Raw genomic sequence first — 23,846 nt, 5'->3', positions numbered from 1 at the left:
AGTGCAGCTGAGAGAAAGAGGCAGAGCACCTGGCAATTCTGTTGTGTGGAGGGAAAAGAAATGTGCCTAGGAGGCATCAGGTGTTGTCATGTGTGGTAGATGCTGTAAGTCAAAATGGACTCCAGGATGCATACAGAACTGTCCAGCAGCTCACTTTTTTCCACCTGTAGTATCAAGGAGTTTCATTGCTAGACAGATTTATTCTGCCTAGCAAACTAAAAGCAGGTATTTAATCTGCAACATCAAGCAGGCTTTTTGAATGTTAGCCTTAGATGTCAGTGTGCCTGGAGCCCTTCCCACTCCTAACTACCAGGGTGAGGTGAGTGGCAAAAGTGAAGACTTTCTTCAGTGAAAATAACTTAGTGGGAATCCTGTGAAGCTTAATGATTTTTAATTTTTTTTTCTCAGCTGTATGATAATGGCCCTGTTCCTGCTTGAGAATGTACTGGAAGGACAGTTTAAGGTTGAGCACTGCAGAGTTTGACTCTCTGCAGCATAAACACTGTTGTGCTTATCTTGAGAGCAGGCAAGTAGCATGGCAGTCAGGGAATTATGGTCCTGGAGCACAGCTGAGACTGTCCCTGTGAGTGAGTCCAGCTGCAGTCTGCAAGACTGATAATCAGTTTTGAAAAGCTGAAGAATATGCCAGCAGGAATCTACATCTCCTCCTTACTGCTTCACAACCCTCCCTCAGCCAAAGTCAAATGCTGCAATATAAAGCATGCAGGTTTGTTTTTTTTTTTTTAACCTGTTCTTTTCACTTCTCCAACAAAATGATGAATATATGTGTCTAAAACTGATTATAAGCAAAGCAAAGAATTTAATCTAATCACATCTGAAGGAAAAACTTTCAGTTATTTTCAGGGTCTTGTAAAATGTAATTAAATGTAGGTGAATTTTGTTCTTAAAGTCTTTTGTTTAAATAACAAAAAAAAAAGGATGGAAGTATTTTTCACCAATATAAAGGGTTTCATTCATTGCTTTTCTCAAAATATTATGTATTCTTCAAAAGTTCTGTTTCCTAAATTTTGCATACATTTATAACTGTTAGCAACCAATTTCTGAATTTTGTTATAACTTTGGTTACCAAAACAATGCAAATCTGAGCAAACAAGAACATAAAAAAATCTGCTTTTGTATGATAATATCTTGCTTCTGAAATCTTTCTCCTCACTTCATCAGTTTATTGAATATATGAGAGTACTCAATTCCAGTTCCAAACTCTAAGAACAGGTAATGTTTGTTGTTTCAGTGTTTACTACACTAAAAGCTAGCTGTTCAGCTTCTATGTGATGTTTATAGTCAGGTACACACATTTAGAATTAGAAATAGTAGTAACAGGACAAGGTACAACTGTAAAGTAGCTGCAAATACATATTTATTTTAACTACTGAAAGATTACTGTAATGACAGGAAATTAACATATGCACTTACACCACAGAGAAATTAAAATTGATCCCAAGGTGCTCAATGTTGACATTTGTCACTTTCTGAAAACAGATTTTTTTTGTTGTTGTTGTTAGCAAAAAGCGTAATTTACAGATGGAGCTGGTATGCTCAGTATGATGTATTAGCATATGACCATTTCATCAATAATTTCTATATCACTTATTCAATAAGCAGAGAAGAGAAAGAAATGGCTCATCTACAGATTTGATGGATTGGAATGTTACTAATTCAGAGGCATTTCAATTCCAAACTTGCTGTCAAAACTGTCTGAGAGAGAAGTGGAAATTTCCCCCAAGCCAATGTAGATGCTGCAGCTCACAGCTCTACTGCAGGATTCTGTTAGAGATGGTTCTGAAACACACTGCAGTAGAACAGAAGCTAACTAAAGCTCATTAAGTGGGATTTGTGAATTGTTTTGATTTTTCTTTTTCTTTCATTTTGGAAAAGATCTCTCATTTCTACCTACTCATTATAATTAAAAACAACACAAAACAAAAGGAACCTCTGAACAATGCAACTAAGTCTACTAAATATGTTGAAATAAACATTGCTTGCTATGTAATTCAGTTAATGTTGTGGCACTTCATTGTGCACTTGGGAGAGATTTTTATTAGTTCATATAACCTGAGAGAATGGTGATTACTGATTATCACGTAATTAGAACATAAGAGTTGAATGTTGATTAGGTTACACTTCTTTTAAAATCCTTAATGAACTGTAAGACCATTTTCAAATTTTAATATTCTTTTGTAACCAGGTGATACCTTTATAGCTTGACCATCTCTATCAGTGTGATAGAAAATAGATTAATATATAAGTGAGAAAATGCAATATTATTTTTTATAATTGCATACATTTCCCCCTTAAAAGGTTTCTATTAGGAAATGATGATGACTGTTTTTAAGTACCAAGCACTTTGCATATTAAAACAATCATGAGTTATTTTAACTGTCAGGTTATTGTATAGTATGTGCACAGCGTGTACCTTTCCCGGAATTTAAGGAAATTTAGAAGGACAAAAAACATTTTCATACCATAGCTATTGCTCTACTATTTTACCATAACATAGAATGTATCTTGTATTTTTACTCAGGTGTTAGACAAGATGCCTCAGAAGATACTGCACACATTGAAGCAACAGTAGGTATTGATGATACTACTGCTGTTGTTGAATTAGCTGATATCAACTATATCTACGACCAGAGCTCTTGTTCACATCTCTCAAAACAAAAACATCATTTCATCATACATCATTTAGTTTGGGTATACTAATGCTACACGTTGAGCCAGAACATTAAAACCAACATCAGGATGGAGTTCTAAGTTCCAACAGTAAACCACTTCCACCCATTGGGAAGGTTTCTAACAATGCAGCATAAGAGATGCAGCAGACATCCTTTCCATCTCCAAGAAGGAGAGCTCTGTGGATCCCCAAATCAGAGAACAGTTTGGGTTTGAAGGTCACAACGTTAGACACAACTTCTAACAAACATCTTGGATTAACATTAGAAGATAAGGTAATATCTGAAATCTAATGAAGTTAGAGTGAAAAATTTAAAAAAAATAACCCTAAATGCCAGCATTTTTTATTTTATTCAAAGTAAAATGGGAAGAGATGCAAAATATTTTCTGTCTTAGAACTCACAGTTATCAACAAATCCTTCTACAGCAGATAACTGACATACTTTTATTTAAGGTCTGCTACCCAAGTAGCTGGAAACTATATTCTTGTTCAATATTTAAATTTAAGACCTTAGATTTTTTTTTTTTCAGCTTTAGTTATTTGGCTGAATTTATGTGTTTGTAGTAACTTTTAAATTACAGAATCAGTTTATAGTTGTTGAGAGCTTTCTTTCTAGATCAGATATTTTTTAATCTGAATATTTTTTTAATTAAAATTAGTCCTCCTAAATTTCACAATTGTAGCACGGAATCGCAGGGAATAATTTCCCATTGTGTGACTTTGATTGTGGTATGAAAGACTTCTTTCATATCACTATAAAATCTCTAGGGTTTTCGACAGGCATTTTAGGATGTTTTGATTTGCGGAAGTTCCTCTAGGAAATTTGTTTATATAATGTAATTTTAAAGGTTATTTACATGTGTCTTTCAAGGTTTCTCTCTTTTGAGGTACTACATGGGATATAAAACAATAAAAGAGTTTCTACCTGGCCTTGTAACGCTAGAATAAATAAACAATAATAAAAAAGGTTAAAAAAACATCCACAAACTAAAAAATCTCTATCTTAAAAAATTCAGCAATGTAGAATTCACTCCAATGCTATGTCACATAGCTGACAAAAATAAAAAAAGCCCAGACTTTTAATAAAGAAATTAAGTATAACAACTTGTGTCACTACTAATGATAGGAACTGAAAAGTAATCAGATATAGCAAACACAGAAAAAGCTCAAAGTTGCACAATGTTGCAGTTTTTTTTTCTTCAAGGATTTAAAGTAAATTGCCCCAATTCTTCATCTACACAACTCTAGAGATCACTGTAGATATTAATACTGTTTTAACTGCCAGTCAGGAATCACAGAATGACGGGTTGGAAGGGACCTCTGAAGATCATCCAGTCCAACCCACCTGCTAAAGCAGGTTCACCTACAGCAGATCACACAGGAATGTGTTCAGGCGGGTTTCGAATGTCTCCAGAGAAGGAGACTCCATAACCTCTCCAGGCAGCCTGTTCAGTGTTCTGGCACCCTCCAAGTAAAGAAGTTTCTCCTTGTCTGTGCCTGTTGCCCCTTATCCTCTTGCTGTGCACCAGTGAAAAGAGTCTGGTTCCACCCTCTTGACATCCCCTCTTGAGATATTTATAAACTTTGATGAGATCCCCTCTCAGCCTTCTCTTCTCCAGGCTGAACAGACCCAGCTCTCTCAGTGTCTGCTCATGCGAAAGGTGCTCTAGGCCCCTAATCATCTTTGTAGCTCTCTGCTGGACTCCATCTACTAATTACTCGTCCTTCTTAAACTGGGGACCCCAGACCTGCATGCAGTACTCCAGATGTGGCCTCACCAGAGAAGTTTAGAGGAGGAGGAGAACCTCCCTCGACCTGCTGGTGACACTCCTCTTAATGCACACTGGGATACTGTTGGTCTTATTGGCCACAAGCTCACATTGTTGACTCATGGTCAACCTGTTGTCAGCCAGAACTCCTAGGTCCTCCTCTGCAATGCTGCTTTCCAGCAGGTCAATACCTAATCTGTACTGGTGCTTGGGGTTATTCCTCATCAGGTGAACGACCATATGCTTGCCCTTGTTAAACTTCATTAGGTTCTTGAATGGCAAAGAATAGTAATGAGTAGCAGCTTAAAAATGTACTGACATGTTATATTTAGCTAGCATTGCTGTTCACATAAAATTATATACTGTTATCTGCAGGATTTTATAAAGTAGTCTTACAGCTTGCTGCTACATTGAAATGCTCCACAAAGCATAATGTGGATATATTTGCTTTAACTGAAGATGGGTAAATGTACTGGTCAGTGACCTGATTTAAAAGCCACTAGACTAAAATGAAAAATGGATCTAAATCAAATAACATATCCAAGTTTCGAGTAATACTATAGGCTCATTAAACCAAAATTAACAGACCAAGCTCTTATTTACAAGAATTATGTTTTTTTCCTCCCAGCTAATGATAGTTGAAGTATGTAAGACTGACTAAAAGCAAAGGTAAAAACCATAACATCGAAGAGTGTACTGTTAGCAAGGAATACAACTGGGTTGTTTTACAATACTTTGCATTTACAGTAACTCTGGACTTCTCAGGCATCTGATGCCTGTGGATTTAGAAGATAGGTGTTTAAATACCTCCAAGGTTCTGGGCTTTGACTTCAGCACTGATTTGAGGAAAGCTGTGTCTATTTAAGCATGTTGCATGGTGCAATCAGAGGATGTACAACCAAACTAATGTAGCTGAGCACTGGACAACCACACTGTTCTTTCTTCTGGAGCAGGTCAAGAGTGCTCCTGTGGATTTTCTTCCAGTTAACCACATTTTTTCAGAAAATATGAAAAACCCCAAAATGTCACAATTGGAAAAACTTTACAAGTCTAGCTGCTGTTTTCCCTACTTGGTTCTGGATTCTTAGTGCTGTGAGGTATTGCAACAAAATTATTGGGAATTATGTAAACAAAAACTTAAATGTTAAAAAGGTTGGATTTTCATCTTCTGCATCTCATGGGCTAAAACTTGAACCAATCTATCACTCTGCCCCTTGCAGTGGTCAGTGCACATACAGGGGATTAGGCTGGACAGATCTGGTAGTTGCTTTTGTCTTCGGAGTTTATTATTATTAATTATGATGTTCCTTCCTACACAGACAGAATATGAACCATTATACTAACCTCAACAGAGAAAAAAATTTTGCTCTGCCTTAATATACCCGTTCTCATCTCCAGGTTTGAATTTTATGCAGACTTTCAGGCAGGTGGTGGTGCCCATCTGCCTTCTTCACTGTGTCCAGTTGTTGCCAAAGATCCTAAGGGAAATGGAGCTTCCCCTGACCATGGGGCTGCCAGGTCTTCCTTGGCTCTAGCAGCCTGAGCAGTCAATGGACCTGGGGCTGAGAAGGAAGTTCAAGGAGGATGGATAGAAGTTAACTGCATGTAAATTTGTGGAGAGCTACCTTTTTTGTTTATTTCTCACCAAATTAGTTCTTCTGTATAATAAATACTTGTAAGGTGGCTTCATCTCACTGTGCTGCATTCGAGTTAGTTTAATCAAGGTAAAAATGAAAGGTCTTAATAAATAAATTGATTAAATATTACTGTTTTGCATCAAACTCTTTGAAAGCAGAAAGAAGAGTTCAGCCACTTACAGAAGGTTTTTCAGTATTTATTTTAGACAGATTTTCTGGATTTTTTTTTTTTAACTGTAGACAGTATTTCAATTTTCTTTTAAAAATATGTTATTCACTTGGGAAATGGGGCATGTTTTGGGTTTACCTAGGATTTTTTGCAGTATTTCTACTTCTATTGCTCTTTCCCCTTGTGTTTTGATGATTTATATTTGTATTTAATTTCTATTTCTAATTTATTTGGATTCACCTTCAGTACATAAAGTTCTCTTTATCACTTTTTTAATGTCTGTGTTTGCCTTGGCAAAATATCTTCTCCTGTGGCAGGTTCAGACCTCAGTTTCTTCCATGGAAATGTAAATTCCTCAAGTACTGCAGGAATCAGTTCTCGATACCAGTTTACCATATGAACAAATTTATTGTTGCCAAAATCAAGCTATGCCTTTGGTAGCATGTTTAAATTTTCATAATACATCTGCTAATAAATAACTTCCATAATTCATAAAGTAACTGGGATTTTAAAAAATCCTTACTGTTTTACTCTTTGGGATTTTTTACTCTTTTTGGTTGAACCTAGGCCTTTGCTTTATGAGATATATATTAAAATAACCAGTGGGTTAGACAAGTTCCCAGTGGAATGCAAAGACTGACAGCATAATTTTACTGAAGGATATAAATCTTTAGTACCACATCTTTCCATCATAAAAATGGCAGTGCAACCAAAACATAATTTTATTTCTTACTTGTCCCTGCTTCGTGTTAGGTTATGTGTTCTCTTTATTTGTTTCTTTAAACTCATCCTACAACATAATACCTTTTCTCCTAGTAATTCCTGAAATAGGACAGAAATATCTCATTAAAATATTGGTGAAAAGGTGATCATGGTTTTGAAACACTACATTTTGTGCTTTTGTAACTCATGCATGGGGGCATTATCATCTGCTTAATCCTCTTTTCTTGCCTTAGCTTAAAATAAAGTATTAAAGTCTAAGAACTAAAGAAAAATACGGTTTTACTACCCTGTGCTCTACAGTGTCTCACGTTTCCATAACGCTCCCTCTCTGTCTTAATTGCCTGAGCATCCTGAGCACTGGCTGTCCATTATAAAAATAATTTATATCCCATGATATTAATATATTTTTATTGTTATCTTCTAGCAAAGTTTCAGTTAGGCTTATAGTATCACACATTTGTCTGTATGCAGATTGCTGGATGGACCTGGATAATTCTCTATTAATGAGCTTATGTCCTTCTTTATTAGTCTCCATAAATTCAAATTTAATCTCTTATTTAGCTCATTTCTACCTTGAGTGCACACTTTAGTTTTATCTTTATTTCTATCAGCCTTTCTTTAAACCTTTCTTTGCTTTGTATTACTGTGTTTGCCTTTTGTGCTCTGTTCTACTTTGAAAAATGTTTTTCATTTTTTAAAACCAGTCCACTAACAAAGAGTCATCTTCTGTTCAAATTCTTTCAGTATATGACCCTTTCAATTCCAAGTAGGACCTTGTGGCGTATATAAAACTTGTTTCTTTCTGTAATTGCATCAAGATTTATAAATCAAATGTATCCTGGATGATTTCTGTCCCCATTTCTTCCTATGTTCTCCTTATTTGACCCTAGCATTTTCTCCTCCTCTACTTTCATGGTGCTAAATACACCTTCTCCTTTGAAGGATGTCTTTCAATTTCTGTCTCCTACATATTTTATTCTAGAAGAGAATGGGGTGAGGCTCCCTAGGCTGATCTCAGAATCAGTACCATCACACAGCATGGTTTGATATGCCTAGAACCATTTGCTGTCCCCACAGAGGAGGAGAAGAGTGATTGCCTTGTCCTTATTTCTTGCTGGTAACTGTCTATACTGCCTAAACTACACCTGGGCATTTTAAGGGTGAAAATCTTGTCCTGAGTGGAAACACTGTCAAGAAATGTGCTGATAAGTACTATGAATATGATAACCTGATCTGTTGTCTACAGAAGTTTGTTGCTTGCTAGTGGTCCACTCCAACCCTTGGACTATTAGCCCCTGCTGTTCTTTCATGTGGTCATCACTGGGACTGCCAGGAGCAACCTACAGCTTATCAAAAGTGAATACAGAGGTCTGAGGGAGATGGTCAGGAGTATGGAAGACAGGCAGAGTCCTCCAGAATCCTGCTGGTGACAGCAAAGGGTGTAAGGAGGAGGGCACTGATTCTGTATGTCAACAGTTGGTTGCAGACCTGGTGCTGGCAACAGGATTTTGGTTTCTATGACCATCAAACTTTATTTGAAGATCAGTGGCTGCTTGGGAAAGATGAGATCCACCTCACTAAGCATGGCAAAGATGTCTTTGCCAGCAGGATGGCTGACCTAGTAAGAAGGATTTTAAGCTAGTAATTCTGTGGGAGGTAGGTAGTTAACAGCAGTTCAACAGGCGGGAGTGATGGACAAGTTTGACAGCAAAGGGCTCGAGGTGATGTGAATGAAAGACAAAATCAACAAAGCAGGGCTGAAGCAGGGTCACCTCAAGCATTCGTATGTAAACAAGGCCTACAAATCATGACAACTGAACAACTGTCCCTGATCCCTTCTGGGAAACTGGCATGCTGGGATGCTTCTCTGAAATTCCTGCACACTAAATGCACACAGTTTCACAAATAAAGACAAGGAATTAGTGAACTGTACGCAGCTGCAGGACTATGATCTTGTTGCAATCATGGAGGCCTGGTGTGATGGCTCTCATGACTGGCAAGCTGCAACGAAGGGATACCAGATCTTTAGGAAGCACAAGGCAGGAGGACAAAGAAAGGCAGTTGCTCTTCACATGAGAGAGCAGTTGGACTGTGTGGAGCTCTGCCTGGTGATGGACGATGAGCCAGCTAAGAGATTAGGAGGACTGAAGAGCAGACCAGTATGGGTGACATATGGGAAACCCAGAAGGTTCCTGAAAAGCATCAATGACAACTTCCTGACCCAAGTCACAGAGGACCCAGTGAGGGAAAGTGTTTTGCTGGATATCATGCTCATAAACAAGGAAGGGCTTATCAAGGTTGTAATGCTTTAAGGCAGTCTTGACTGTGGGAACATGAAATTGTGGAGTTCAGAATCTTGAAACTGAGAATTTGTGGTAATCCTCGACCACTGCTGCAGCCGATGCCCTTGCCGTGTTCATTTACTATCACAGAAGTAAGCACAGGTTCTCACTGAGGTATTTGAAAGCATTAATTTAGATTGCCTACATCAGGTGATGTCTTCTGCATTGCTATTGGTTAAAGTGATAAATTATAATTTAATGAAAGTCAGGAAACAAACGCTAGATTGTTAGCATATTTTTAAAATGACAACTGTATTTTGAATATATATCTGGTAGCGTTAGGTCTCCTGGACCTTTCCTTTCAATTCTCCTTTTTGGATTGTGATTTCTTGTGAGTGTGTACTTCTCTAAATGTCTCCTTCCCCAATGACTGGAGATTATAACCAATTAACTCCTGAAGCCCAAAATGTAATTTTATTTGCTCAAGCTATGTTGCAATTCATGAGGACATGTTCCTTGGCCAGACTGTCACTGTCAACCACGTTCTGTTTGTTAGAAACCAGTGCTGAATGTTCTTCTGATTAGCCTTTTTAACTAATTTAATAAAGGTTGTGTTTTACAGATCAGCATCTTAGTAATAAACACAGCAGAGCTTTATTGATATAAGCAATATCCTGCTCCACATATCACAGAGATAAAGTTCTCCAAACTGTATTTTGCCTGCCCACTAAATAGGAGTAATAAGAATATTTTTTAATCAGAACATCCAGTATTAACAAACTTCTCATCAAGACCAACAACAGACTTCCTTGCTTATTAAGCTCTTCGTACTACTTGTGTGGGCAGTAGTATTTAAAACTAAGGACAAAAAAACAAACAAAATAAAACTGGTCCTCTTGAAGGAAACAATTTCCATAATTTAGCTCTGTACTAAGCTTCACTGCTAGAAAGATAAATTGTGTATTAAGTAATTGGATATTAGCAAAGCAATCTGAAATGCTGAGTTACAACCAGTTTCTGTCATTGTCAAAATAGGCTTGATCCTTAGTTCTCCCAGGCTTTGCAAAAATGACGAAGTTGTGCTAGCAGTGTACCTTCTAAATGGCAGAGAATTAAAAGACAAAGAGGCCCCTGCATTAGAAGAACATCACCTCCAGTCACGGGCTGTGTACAAACACCAGATTGGGCTCTGGCCTGTTCTCCTGGTCAGTTGCCTCAGCAGATACAATCTACACCTTTATCTCCCCAACAAGCAGTAAAAGACTACAGCAGAGTAACACAGATCAAATAAGAATTCACCAAATCCTTTACTAGTGTGGAAGAAGTTTTTAAAATTATTTGTTCAGTTCTGAGCTAGTTTACTTTTTGTTGTTGTTTGTTTCTTTCCCCCTGCAGAATAATTCCAGAGCCAGTTTCAAAGTCGAATCTGCTAACTGCTTGCGTGCTTGTGCCATTTTGTTTTAGAAGTCCACTTGGGCCTGAGGTTGAAGCAAACCATTTTGTATTCTTTCTTACAGAAGAGAACTTCAGGTACACTTTCAGCTATAAAGCACATCTATTTTGATACTTATTATCGCATCAGTTAATGTTTTACAGTACTGAAGGAGCAAAGAACATTGGAACTGCTGTCCTCCTTTTGTAGCCCATCTCTCTGAGGTGATGTTGGGTTAGCTGATTTTAGGTAGACAAAAGGGCCTTGGCACTGTCTGCTGGAGAGTCAGCTGGAGCCCAGACTACTAAAAAATGCAGTGAAGATACGTGGTGCTGGGCTCTGCTAACCTTCGGGCAAAACCTGTGATCTCCCAGCAAAATTATAGTGTAGGTCTAGCTGGTCTCAGCATGAATCAGAGCAGCAAAATGCAACCAAGCAAACCAGGAGAAACATTTTTGCAAAATCCAGAAGTATTTCTGACTACGGTATCTTTGTTAGAAACAATGGACAGGCAGACAGCAAGGAGATTCCTCAAGTTAGTTCCTCAAGTTAATGTTGTAACTCCATTTAGAAAATACACAAGTGGTTCAGGATACTCTATATGCAGAAAAGCCTTTCCTCTGTAAAGAAGGCAAAGAAAGATCGAAGACCAAGTATGCAGATAAGTCAAGGAGTGTAGCTCTCCTTGCCTGGCCCAAGTAGTGGTCCTGTAGCTTGAGGTCTCTGGACCTTTTCTTTCTAAGAAAATGGATAGGATAGCAGGAAAGAGAATGGAAGAGACACTGTCCCTTCTGTATTTGCCAGAACAAAGGCAACTAAAGCCCACAGAAACCAGGAGGAAGAAAGAGGGCAGCTGAGGATGCCAAAAAGAGGATTTTGTGAAGCTAAGACAGAAATGCTTGTATACCCTGAAACATGGAATTAATACAGAAAGGTGAGCTTGGAACAGTCTTTGTTTTCCTTAGAAAGGCTGATCTAATTGTCATGTTCTACTGCTGAATCAGCAAGGCATAATGTAAAAGGAGGTTGCTCATCACTCGTGAAAACATCATCATAGAAAACAGGGAACCTAATACAAAGAAAAGAGATGAATATCCACACAGTGCAGCATTCTGGCAAATCACGTCAAAGAGAATCAAAAGATTAGAGTGATGAAGTTGAAACAAATAATTTACTAATTTCTGTTCTTTTTCTTGTCAAAATGTTTTCCCCAGAGATTAACTTTGCTTAGCACACTGTGTACTTGTTGCAGAATGTGTGTCTTAATGCAATCTCAGATACATTCTCTACATTATATGGTTTAATTTTCTATAATTTAAAATGTTCATGTAATTAAATAGGGTGACTTTACACGGGATAACATATATATGTACATTCAGTTGGTGTGCATTAATATACCTCTGATTTCTGTAAGAAAGTAACTAACCTTTTAAATTATGTGTACATTTTAAGTATAGAGGGCTTACATTTATAGATAATGATTTCTGCCTGTTTTTGAAGATAACTTCAAGTATGGTGTACCTAAAATTTGGCACATATAAAACATGCTTAACTTTTTCAGTCTATTAATTGCTGGTGCAAAAATTCTGTAAACATCTATCAAAATGAAACCCTTATCCATATCAATAATCTTCAGGATTCAGGATGTAATATTTTTAATGATAAACTTTCTACAATATCTATAGCTCCTCTTCCAGTGGCAAAACATTAACATAATTTTTGCTCATGATTATCTGAGGAAGACTTTTATAAATGCATCCTAAACTGTTTGCAATTGAAATGTATATGTGCTGTGATTAATAGTTTGGCATAGTAATTTGGTCACATTCTACTGCTTGATGAAAATGGTGATTTAATTATGATAACTTGATGAGGCATGCATTTAAAAACCTCTCCAGAGTTGGTGTGGTTTTTTTCCTAAATTCTTGATTAGGACCAAGGTCACTGTTGAAATGCAAGGTTATGTGTGAGTAATTTATAGTATATTTATTCTGGTGTGAATATTCAAATTTCCCCTAATTTTGATCTGTTTCAAATGCTCAAATCTTATATGTACAGTGATTTTGTAGTGCTCAGTTTTAGAGCATATGGAATTGGTCATTAGTAGTCACAAAGCTTTTTGAAAATTAATTACGTCAGAGCAATGGAAATTTCTCTGTTCTTTACCTTTTTGAAAAGATATGCTGCCCCTGTGGCACTGACTGACTCTTCTCTTACAGAGGTAAAGATTCTATTAAGTCAGTATGAGGTCAGGGTGAAATGTAAGGTAAAAAGGCATTATTTATCAGTATCACAGCTCTGTGTTTCCTCAGGCTGCAGAGCTGGTGATAATTTCTGCTGGTAGATATTCTAAATATGTGTGTTGAAGTAAAAGAATAATGGAAGACTCGTCACTTGCTATTTTAAAAAGAGAGCAGGAGAAAATTATCAGTGCTTTTCAGAGGTGGGTTGAATAAAGCAAATTAGAGTTCTGTGGCATGACCTTTCTTGGGAGTAGCTAATAAATTGACCATGGAATTTAAATAGATGAGAGAAAACCTAAACATGGCAAAATAACTTTGGGGGATTCAGTTACACCTACACAGAAAGAACAATGACACAGAAAAGCTTACAGCAATGAGGTGCTGAGAGAAAGCACATAGAAAGCCAGGTTCCTTACATGTTGAGCTTTCTCATAAGCTTGAAGCATTAACTGGCAAAATACACCAAACTTGTGAAGAATGTAATAGGGATTTTTGCACTTTTTTTTTTTTCTTTTTTGAACAATGCATGTTCTCTGGATATTCTGAAAAGATTGTTTTTTAAAGTGTATTTCATGATGTCAATGAATAAATTTCTGCAGGAGGATAATTGTACCACAGGGATAAAATTTCCAGATGTGATCCAATGGTCTTGTTGTAAAACTTCAAAAATGCCCCCAGTCTCATTACTCTGCACTCTCACTGGCTTGTGGCTGTCAATATGAACTGGTTTTTTCCCATTCAGAAAATGTCTGAGGTTTTTTTTTTTTTTTCTCTTACAGAATAACTTCCTCTCACAATCTCTGCCGAGCTTTAAGCTTACATTTGAATTTAGCATCTTTCTCTTCCTTTATTTTTCCTTCTGCCCTCACAGTGGTTCCTGATCAGGCCCTCTACAACTTCATTCAACCACTACACCTTCCTCATGTCTTTGAATCTGCATATTTCACACTGTCTTCCACACAGTGGAATTATTTTCTGAAGTACTTGTGAAGTCAATCTCTCTACGCTACAAACCACTCTTTCTGTTCAGTCCTACCATCTGCCTAGGTAAATAACTATTTCCCAGCTACTTCAAATCTGCTTAGTCCCATCTGCTTTTTCCTACCATTGGCTCAGACTTCAAACTCTCCTTTTGTTCTCTCTCTCCCTCTATCCCTTTCTCTGTTCCACCTCCCACCCTCCCTCTCTTTCTCCCTCTCCCTCATATGGGACTCCGCCGGTTTCTACATTGCTGAAATCCAGGATGATTTCAGTTTCACCTCCCTTCCCCTCGTTTTCTTTCTGAAATTCAGTTTTCCTTCTTTCTTGCTCCTGATCTACACATTTTCTACCAGTTCTCCCCCGAGTTTCCTCTGGTTCTTGTGACCTCTCTTCATCTCTGAAGCTCTTCGATACCACTCTTACCCTTGTCTGTATTTTCCGCATAACCTCTCAGTACTTTCTGGATCTTTTACTTCACAGTATAAAAAGGGCAGTCGTTGTTCTTTGAAAGATACCCCACCTTTATCTTAAATTTTCTCCTCATTTGTTGCCCTATCTTTTGTCTCTTTTACTTCAAGCCCATTAAACACAGCATTTACTGCTGCAGCCTGAATTTCCCCATCTATTTATACTCAATTTCTCCCTTGCATTCCAAGGGAAATACTTTTGCCAAAATCTTTAGTGACATTTTAGTAGAATCTCAGACTTCTCTGATAGATCTTCATCATCTTTGACCTGTACAATGCTTATTATTTTGTTCAAAATATTTCTCTTTGCTTCTGTGACTGATCTCACCTGTGTCACTTTTTCTGCCTGTCTAATCATTCGTCATGTCTTTGAGAAGCTCTTCCATATCTCTGCTTCCTGTGAGTGCCCCAGTGCTCATGACCTCTATTCTCTGCCTTTATTTAAACTTTCTCTCAAAATAACCTTATTTGTGTATCTACCATCTTTGCTCACCTGTCATCTTTGTGCTGGCCTTTAGATGTAGGTTTCTACACCAGTAGATCTTTCCTTCTGTGCAAACTAAAGCTAAACAAAGCTACAGCCTCAGTCAAAAGGCTAGGAGAATTTTTAAGGTATTTCTTGTTTATAGATGCCTTCATTCTGGGAAAACAAATCCAGTAACACACAAAAAAGTTTCTAAAGAGTAAATGAAACACTTACTCACTGGAGTAAAACCAGTAGCAAATAGAGCTTTTATGATGTTAGAATTTCTTGTTTTGCTTTGGTGTTCAAATAATGATATTCAAATAAGACGCCTGATTTACCTGTAGCAGTGCACAGTAAATTGTCAAAAGAAAGTAGCAGAAAGTTTACCATTGTAGGTGGTGTGATTTTATTTAGAACAGTGGACAGTGCTCAACATGAAGAGCACTAGAGTCAGCTTGGAAAATCAGGGGAAGGAGAAGGAAAATAAAGGCAGCAAGGCAAAAAACTCAAATCCTCTAATAAAGTAATAGAATTCCCCAATCAGAATTAAATATACACAGAAAAATGAGTAATAAGAATAATCTGAAAAATGAAAAACCTAGAAGAGAGAACTGTTCTGGCACACGGATGGAGTGAAATTTTGCTCCAAAGTAAGAAAGCTCAGTGTGGACTGACCTCTCTCTCCCAAAGCTCCCACAGAAATCAGAGTAGTAACGCATGTCCCCATGGTTTATTGAGTTGAAAAGCATGAACCATGGAGTTACAATCAGGAACTCACAAGCCAGGAAATACAAACATCACAGTCCTACTCATAAATTTTACACAGTGGTGGAAGGAGATTATTAAGCCATTTTTAGGTTACACATTAGGAATTATTATCAGAGATGGAAAAGTTTTATTAGTCTTTTTGTAGGTAAACAGCTAATTTCTTAGTATTCACAGCCACTCTAATCATCAGAGCTCAAGTCTCTTGTGCATGTTAAGTGTCATAACTGATACTTCAGCATCCAAAAACTAGCTGGATGCTTCAAAGATGGCTCTGAAACATATGGCTCCTCTACAAAAAAATTGACAGAGAGTGGAAAGAAGATGGGAGGCAAATATATACAACAACAGGGTGGCATGGCGACTAGCTTTATCATGTAAATATATTTGATGATTCATTAATTTCTCTTTTTTTGCTACTGATAAGAAAGTATGAGATAGTAATGGAATAACATAGTTGTTTTCATAACAGAGCCTTGCCACACACACTTTAAAGATGTATTAAATTTTCTTTGAAGATTTTGAAACAACAATTATTTTCAGAAAATAACAGTCTACATAAATCTTTTATTGTCCAGTCTCTTTCTCCTTAAATCACAAGTCACAGCACCTTCGGTGAGACAAGATCAGTACTGCTGAGAGAGATTGCCAAGTTTTTAGTAGGTACAGTGTCATGCATATTCTTTTGACATTTACTAAGTGAGGTTGTGACGAAAATGTTTAAATAAAACCCAACAAAGTTTAAGGTATTTCTTGTTTATAGATGTCTTCATTCTGGGAAAAACAAATCCAGTAACACACAAAAAAGTTTCTAAAGAGTAAGTGAAATAATTCCTTGCTCAAAAATGAAAACAGTTGTGACTGGGCTGTAAAATTTGTAAAACATGTGACCATGAATTGCACTTTCAGTAATAATACTGATATGGTAAAAGGAAGTAAGGGTCAAATACAGCCTAGAATATGGTCTAAAACATAGAGAGCATTTAATGGATGTTCCATAAAATGATTTGGCTCAGCAAACACCAGCTGTTCAAAATAAAATACTAATATTAGTTTAACTACTTTAACACCAGGTACTTGCTAATGACATCCTCAGGTTGTATTCAAATCACAGAAAATTTAGGACTATCCAAAATAAGGTGTTTTCTGCCAAAAAAAAGAGAGGAAAGAAAGAGAAATTATGTAAACTGTTAACTACAAGTGTACATCTGTTTATTTATATGAGTTTGACTGCAGTATTATGGCAACCTTTTTTTTTTTGGCATGAGACATTTATGTTGTGGTCCCAAAACTGTATTAGACCACAGGTTTTAGGCTGTTTTCTGAAAGAAAAACTGTAAGTTAGGGGTGGTCATCAAATACTACTGTTAACTTCTGCATATAAGAAGCATCTAAAAATTTATGATCAAACTTTAGTGGAAACCCATGCCTAAAATGTACTCAATTTATATTTTGTAAACAAATTCATATTGTACTGAAACTCTGTTTTTGAGAATTGTCCCCTTGTAGCAATATTAGAACATGTGTGACAAAAATGAAATGGAGTGACATTTTCTGCTTGTCTGTAACAGAAGATGATCGGGGTAACTGCAAGAGAAGTTACACCTTTTCCATCAGTGTGAATACAATATGTGCATATGAAGGCATTTCTGAACATTGATGTGCGCGTCTCAAGCACACAAATACTGAAACCAGATGCCAGATGGAATATTGTTCTTTCCCTTATATAGCTTTTTTCCTCAATTTAGGAAAGCTGGTTGAAGAAGAAGTTCAAATGAATGATCAAATTTCTGCTGAGAAAAGACAAAACAGAGTAAGGGAAGCTGTTAGCCATTTCAGCTTTCTTTGTGCATTCAAGAAGTTTTTGTTGGGCATAGATCTTGAAAATCAATATGGATACGTTTTTTCTTTGTAATTTGTGTAACCTAAATGAACATCCAGTTCAATATAATTAATTGAAGCGTATACTTTCTAGTTTTACAAAATATCAAAATAATCATATTAACTGTCATACAATTGTTCTTGTATTATAATATAATGAGATAGTAGAGTCCTCTTCACTCTCTTTTATTTTATTGTACATATACTCAGACACTTTCCAAGTAATGATCCCCAAACCAGTGGGTGTTGCAGTTTCTGTTTTTATTGCTGTTACTTGTATTCTCTCGAGCTTGGTGTCTCATCTGAGAGAGGGAATCAGGCAAACAGAGCAGAGAGCAAAGCTATGCATCTCCCAATTCTGAGGACTGCAGTCTGGGTCCTGGATGAACTTTCTAGAGACACAACAGAAATCTCCTGGAGTATTTCTGAACTAGGATACACAGGTTAAGTTTAAAATAAAATCCTGACGTAGAAAACAATCCACACTTCAATGAAGCAAAGATCGAGTAATAGACTCCCTTCCAGGTTCTTTATTTTGATCTACATTACCTATTGATTCTGATCTTTTCCAGTTTAACAAACTGGTCTTTTATAATAGTATTTGTTTAGAGTTTTAATGATGCATTAGCCATATAGCTGGAAATATTTAACTTTTCATTGTTTACTCACCCCAAAATTATATAAGAAAGCTTGCTTTGGCCAAATTTTAGCCCTGTTGCATCTCTTCTAACCAAACCAGTTCAGATATACATTTATTCTTAAGCATGTCTGAAACCTTTGGCAGACAAAAAAGAATAAGTGCCCTGCAGGTACTGGCAATCTGAGATCCTCTCCATTCCTATGAGATCTTGGTGTCTGCTCACATTTAACAAGACTCATGAATACCTACTTTGTGCCATGATGAAATCACCTTGCAGAGCATTGTGTGGCTATAATACTTCATTTTATGAGTGATATGTAATTAAGGTAACGGAAAATAATATTTACAATTGCAATGAAGAGGCAAACAACATAGGCAAAAGGATTTAGTAAGCAGATAAACATTCCCTCTCTTGCTTTAAGCAAGAGTCCTGGGTACAATTTTTAGCAGTACCAAGTGAATGAATGGAAAAGTAACAAATAGGGATAGCTTCCCAGTTACTGATGGGCTTCTTTGCTGCTTGTTGTAAAGATAACTGAGTGTATTCCAGGTGAGTCAGGAACAAATTTCCACTGGACTTGTAGGAAAGGCCTGATACATTTCCTACCAAAGCACATATTTGTCTCATAGTTATGTGGTTTTTATTTTTTTTTTTTTTTTCCCCCTTCTTTTTGAGCTGTTATGCATTTTACATTTTAAGACTTTTCTTAAGGATTAACATCTGGGGTTTTTTTTAGAGATTTCCATATTACGACTGTAATTCTCCTTACTATTATTCATGAATTTTCTTTGCTACCACAACAGAATCTCTTCATGCTCAGACAAGGAATCATTCTACAGATGGACTTGCAGACAGGCTAATGATAATTCCAATAGTAAAGCCCTGGATCCAGAAAATTTGCTGTGTGTGCTACATGACTTTCGAGACTAAATATCTGGTATTACAGAGTGAGATCTATTCTATTAATGAAAAGTCACCCATTTATCTTACCATGTATTTTATATTAAATACCATGACAACCACAGGAACTTTTTTCATGTTCTATTAATACATTTTATTAAAAAGTTACTCACCACCATTAATGAATCCTTTCTTCTTTTGAATGAATTGTGGAGATTTAAAGTGTTTACTTTGCTTATATAATTTATTATATATTGTGATCCACATCTGATGCTCACTTACTCATCTAAATGGAACTGAACCTGACAAATTTGATCTATGATTTAATGCTTATGCTACTTAGCTGACTAACTTTTCATAACATAAAATGTTCTGGGATTCTAGAAGGAACTGAGCAAGTAAAAAAGAAGTCAGAACTCACTCAGAATTTCTGAACATACTCACTCCTGCCTGGGCGGGCGTCCTGGCTGGCACTGCAGGCACAGGTCCCTGCCGGCCCAAGAGATCTTTTCCCATCTAGCTGACTCCCTTCTTTACTTACCTACCTCTGTCAATAAAAAAATGCCCAAAAGAACAGGGATGAAAACAGATATAATTTTTTGATAGTGCGCTGTGGAGAAGAAAACAAGGTGTCTACAAGTCCAAGGTAGCTTGACATTTTGCTTTTGCATTGGGAGAAGTAAAGGCTGTTTTCCGCTCTGTTTCTGTTGTTTGCTTGTCTGGCAAACTAGGTCTAGGGTGAAGAGGTTGCTGCTGAAGCTGTATTGTGTGCACTTGGGAGAACAGGATGAAAGTGGTGCAGAGGCAGGAAAGATGGGAGAGCTGAGAGAGGAGTGGAGGATCTTGAACTGCTGAAATGATAAACACTGTTGACCACACAGAATTTGTGATCAGACCTGATACAAGAGATGTGGAAATGAGGATGTTTTGGAAATGGGAAGGGAGTTTTTGTTGCTGAGCAGAGTGCAGGAGTGGTGGTAGGTAATGGGGGAGTTTGATAGCAAGGATGATGAGGGCCAAAATTTTCCTTTCAGTACATGTGTGTATGTGAGTATGAGCCACTGTCACACACCTTTCAGATTAGCAAATGCTACAGATACATGACTATTATAGTATAATCTTTTAAAGAAGATCTTATTTGTATTAACACCTTAGTGATTTTGACTAATTTGATTGGAAAATGACGTGGAAATATTTTTCTTCGTAGGATGAAAAAGTCATAATTTTCATCGATCATAACATATGCATGAAACAGAAGCTTTGCATTACACTGATCAGAGCTTAAAAAGCACAGTTAAAATAAAATTTCATTAGTAGTGTTAAATTGTGCAAATCAACTTTATGAAACAATTACCAGACCCTAAATGTGACTACAAAAGTAATCTTGTTTTTTTTTTTGTTTAGTTGTTGTTGTTGTTTTCATTTTGTTTTGTTTTACCTTCATTTTGCATTTGAACAGTAGTCACTGGGACAATGAGAGAAACTCATTGAAATATGATCTGTGTGATCAAAGACAAGAAGCATTCAGTTCCATACCTTCTTCCAGGAAAAAGAAGAATTAGTCAGAAGATTTGTTAGTTCCATGTTCATGTTCATGTTAGTTCCACGATCAGGGTTCCCTGGTGCTTTTCAAGGAAACATGTACAACAAATACATTAATACATTATGGTTAAAATGAAACCTATAGCATATCTATAAACATACTATCACAGTAAACTTGCAAAATATATTTAACATAGCTCACAGGAGAAGAATAAACTGAATTCACAGTATCTCAAAATACTCACATAGCTCAGAGAGATGAATAGACAGTGATAAGACTCAAAGAAGGTATTTTATCATACACTTCAAAGCCTGAAGTCTGAGACAGCTTCACTCTCAAATCATTACCTGCTCTTGCTGTCATGTCAGAATAGGCTGTCTTGGAGTACGCTGTGAAAAATATTCCCCTTCGCTACCATTTTCATTCCACTGCACCGAGCAACACTGTTAGTAGAAAAGCTACTTATATGGGAGCTCACTACAAAAATAACTTCAACAGAAAAAAAATAAAACTCCATCTACTCAGTGGCCTAATATTTAAAGAAAAGGCTACACTATTACACATCACAGACATCAGGAAGATACATGTAGATGCTTGATTTTGGCAGACCACCATTTCCTGCAGTCATTTATCAATATTCATTCTGAGCTGAACTGAGCTTTGTAAAAGTCCCTTAGGAAGGGTACAGCAGCTGAATGTATATAGGTACCACTCTGCCGATGTACATAGAGTGCGCAGGCTACTAGCCCACATTATTGAAGACTGAGAAGCTAGTTCATGCTGGTGGCAAGCTGAACACAAGCTCCATTTCACTCCCTTCCCCAGTCTCATGTTAACCTCTGGAAGGAGACAGTGATTGCCCGTAACTGTTGCACACTGTTTTGGGAAGCCTTTACATCCATTCTATCCAGGACGGCTTCCATAGAGAAGAGAGGCCTTTCTTTCCAGGCACTGCCAATTTTGCTTTCAGTGCTAAAGTGTCTTTACCTAGCCCTGTGTTCTTGTTCTTTCACCAAATACTTTCCCTCTTAGACACTCTTATATGCTCATAAAGTACTGGGAAATGAAGGCTCTACATAACATCACAGTTAAATTAAACTTAGCCTTTTGTTTTGTTCTTTCAACCTGAGCCATTGAAGAACAAAAACTGCATGAAAAATGTTTCTGAGGTCTCTTTTCCAGTGGGCTGAGGTATAGGCTTCATGCTGAAGGAACTTGTGGAAGCCTGAGATGTTTTAAGTTAAGAAATATATAAAATTGTAATTAAAGAGAAGGCTGCAGATTACTTAAGCAATATTATTTGGAGGTGTGTTTTGTTTCAGTACAAATCAGTAATGGCAGGTAGCAGGACTTTAGGGGATAACAAGAATTCAGTGATTTAAGAGATAAGGTATCAGGTAGGGGACCATAACTGCTCTGAGCACCACAGTAACTATCCTTGCACTAACCTCTGTCCTAATCTAGAAATGTAAGGACACTGGAATACTTCCCTGTCTGGTCTTCTACACAAGCATGTAACCATCTGGAGGGCATAATTTCTTATCTCATAAACCATCCAGTAAGCACTAGATAATGCCGATTTGCAGGTGTGGGACAATCTTACAAGCAAATTCTCTCTTATCCAATCTACCTACTTCCTGCTATGGCTCCCAGCAGTGTAGTCAGCTGCAGAAAATCATGGTTTTGCTTAGTGGTGGATATTTGAAGAAATCTGTATTTCAGTTCTCATCCACTTTTAAATTTATTCAGAAATAAAGCAGATTTTTTAAAAAAATTAGTCTTGATACTATATTACTGTATGCATACTAACAGGAAAATAAACATTAATATATGACTGTGTGACATAAAACATAAATATTTTTTGTAAATTGTGCATTTAAATCTAACAAAAATCCCGTATAAAGGATATTTTAATGTGGCATTTCTACTCATTTTCTCTCCTCACCAAAACCTACCATTTCACATATTTTATAATTTTATTAACTAAAATTTCTAAAAGATTCTGGAATTGCCTGATGAAAGAATGTATTCAGGTGAGTTAGTATATCACTTCACTATTTTAATTAAGAAGCACAAGGCCACAGTGAGAGTCACAGAGTCTTTCTGAGCTGTGGAAATTAAGAATTTTCTTTTTGTTGTACCTATTCACTGCAGCCATTCCGGTGTATGGACTGTTATGACTCTATAGGTCTATACGTTATCCTTCTTGTCTCTCAAAAATAGGACAAAGATTATTTTAATGTAATGAAGTCATAAAACTAGCAACAAATACAATGGGAATTGCATGCTGAATGTGGACAAGGTATGGTTAGCTCACCAGCTCAACGTTTGAACTTAGGCAGAGAAAATTCTGTGCTGCATTTGAATGTCATTGATGCATACAGTCAGCATCCAATCAACATTATGGGCTTAAGAAATTTGAATAATTTGCAAAAAGTTCTACAATCTGCAATCTTTTCTGCTAGGTTTGACCATGGGTTTGCCTTTTTCATCCGTAATTTATAGCAAGAATCATGTAGCAGCTAGAGCTGTTCCAAAGATTTGAATGCAATGTAAAGAAAGCCTTTTGAAGATTAGATGTGGGGTGTTGTGGAATGGACAACTCATAGAAAGAACACAGGTGTTGTGAAGCAGAAGGAAATAAAGTATTTAGGGAAGCAGAGCAAAAGGAAAAGATGGCGATTAGGAAAGGAAAAAGATTATAACCTCTGGCTCCCATGCCTTGTCTTCAGAAATGGACTACTTCTAAGCTCCAGAATTCCTGATCTTCAGCAGCAGAATGGACAATTCTCCATACTCCCAGAAATGCACTTCCTAACATCTTGTCTTTCTCAGAAATGCAAAGAAAAAAAAAAAAGGAGAAAATGAGGAATTAAGGAGGAATTAAGAACAGTGAGCACATGAAAATGTAATAAAAGGCAAATCCATTGTAGAGAAGCAGTCTGTTCAAATTTAAACAAGTGCAACTATGATAAATGGAAGAGTAATTTCTGTTTTAGTAAATGCAAGAACTATTTTATGTACAATATCATGTGGAAAATTGCTAAGATAATTAACAATCAAATTGTCAGAAATGAGTATACATTGGTTGGTATCCTTAAATAACCATGTAATTAGTACAGAAACTTTTCTTTCAAGTATTTCCTGAGCAGCTTACCAAAAATTTGTCTTTACACTCCCACTTCAAATAATCAAAGAAAATTTTGCATTTTTGAATTTGTGATGGAGTCAGTGTGCGATGGAGTAATCACTTGC

General features: G+C 36.8%; 2 long non-coding RNA genes across 11 annotated transcripts in view; one reads left to right on the top strand and one right to left on the bottom strand.

Annotated features, from left to right (window-relative positions):
• LOC139827625 (uncharacterized) overlaps nucleotides 1–15,205 on the top strand; it is a 37,868-nt gene extending 22,663 nt beyond the window's left edge. For 2 of the 5 annotated variants that reach the window (XR_011738500.1, XR_011738497.1), the window contains one exon: nucleotides 10,668–15,205. This is a non-coding gene — a long non-coding RNA (uncharacterized lncRNA). Of the gene's footprint in view, nucleotides 1–2,542; nucleotides 3,175–5,859; nucleotides 6,228–10,667 lie in introns of those variants that run through there. The other 3 variants (XR_011738499.1, XR_011738498.1, XR_011738501.1) reach the window with 3 other exon arrangements.
• Nucleotides 1–23,846, bottom strand: part of LOC139827624 (uncharacterized) — a 78,430-nt gene that overhangs the window by 12,897 nt on the left and 41,687 nt on the right. For 3 of the 6 annotated variants that reach the window (XR_011738493.1, XR_011738492.1, XR_011738491.1), the window contains 2 exons: nucleotides 23,298–23,417; nucleotides 15,258–20,673 (listed from right to left, as the gene is read on the bottom strand). This is a non-coding gene — a long non-coding RNA (uncharacterized lncRNA). Of the gene's footprint in view, nucleotides 1–15,257; nucleotides 20,674–23,297; nucleotides 23,418–23,846 lie in introns of those variants that run through there. The other 3 variants (XR_011738494.1, XR_011738495.1, XR_011738496.1) reach the window with 3 other exon arrangements.

Source organism: Patagioenas fasciata, chromosome 3 (assembly GCF_037038585.1).
Source record: "Patagioenas fasciata isolate bPatFas1 chromosome 3, bPatFas1.hap1, whole genome shotgun sequence".
NCBI classification, from domain to species: domain Eukaryota; kingdom Metazoa; phylum Chordata; class Aves; order Columbiformes; family Columbidae; genus Patagioenas; species Patagioenas fasciata.
Note: the sequence above shows the minus strand (reverse complement) of the source record. Positions and strands in the feature narration are given on the sequence as shown.